The 875-nt window shown below is 39.7% G+C and overlaps 1 non-coding gene across 1 annotated transcript; it reads left to right on the forward strand.

Moving 5' to 3' along the window:
• The first annotated feature begins 528 nt into the window (after positions 1–528).
• LOC123243319 lies at positions 529–635 on the forward strand. The gene has a single exon (XR_006505867.1). It is a non-coding gene; the product is annotated as a U6 spliceosomal RNA (small nuclear RNA).
• The last annotated feature ends 240 nt before the right edge of the window (positions 636–875 follow it).

The raw sequence follows: 875 nt of genomic DNA on the forward strand, positions 1-875 counted from the left end.
TCCATTTAATAATTTACTTTTCCCATTACTGAAAAAGAGCCGCTGAAATCAACTAGCTTTCTATACAATTAATTGGCAAGAGCAAGCATGAGCCAAAGAATTTTCAGTCTTTCAGCAGCTTTCTTATAGAAAGATTAAGTTGAAGCTATACATATATGTGTGTGCTTATAGATATGTATGTGAATTCATTTAACTTTCTTTAAAATATTTGTTTTCCTCTTTTGAAGCCAATTTCCACAAAAATTTGCCACCTTAGGTTTGCAATGGCTATTAAAAAAAAAAAAAAAAGGATATCTTGGGGGCAGCTGGGTGGCTCTGTGGATTGAGAACCAGGCCTAGAGATGGGAGGTCCTAGGTTCAAATGTGACCTCAGATACTTCTTATCTGTGTGACCCTGAGCAAGTCACTTAACCCCTATTGCCTCACCCTTATTGCTCTTCTGCCTCAGAACCAATACACAGTATTGACCCTAAGATGGAAGATAAGGGTTTTAAAATTTTTCATAAAAATTAAAAATTGGGATATCTAGTGCTCACTTTGACAGCACATAAATTAAAATTGGAACAATACAGAGAAGATCAGCACGGCCCCTGTGCAAGGATGACATGCAAATTTGTGAAGTATTCCATATTTTTTTTTTAAACCCTTACCTTCCCTCTTGGAGTCAATACTGTGTACTGGCTCCAAGGCAGAAGAGTGGTAGGGGTAGGCAATGGGGGTCAAGTGACTTGCCCAGGGTCACACGGCTGGGAAGTGTCTGAGGCCAGATTTGAACCTAGGACCTCCTGTCTCTAGGCCTGGCTTTCAATCCACTGAGGTACCCAGCTGCCCCCTGTTCCATATTTTTATATAATGATGCAGGACAATTTTAAAGA

The sequence above is a fragment of the Gracilinanus agilis genome, chromosome 3, assembly GCF_016433145.1.
Source record: "Gracilinanus agilis isolate LMUSP501 chromosome 3, AgileGrace, whole genome shotgun sequence".
In the NCBI taxonomy this organism is placed as follows: domain Eukaryota; kingdom Metazoa; phylum Chordata; class Mammalia; order Didelphimorphia; family Didelphidae; genus Gracilinanus; species Gracilinanus agilis.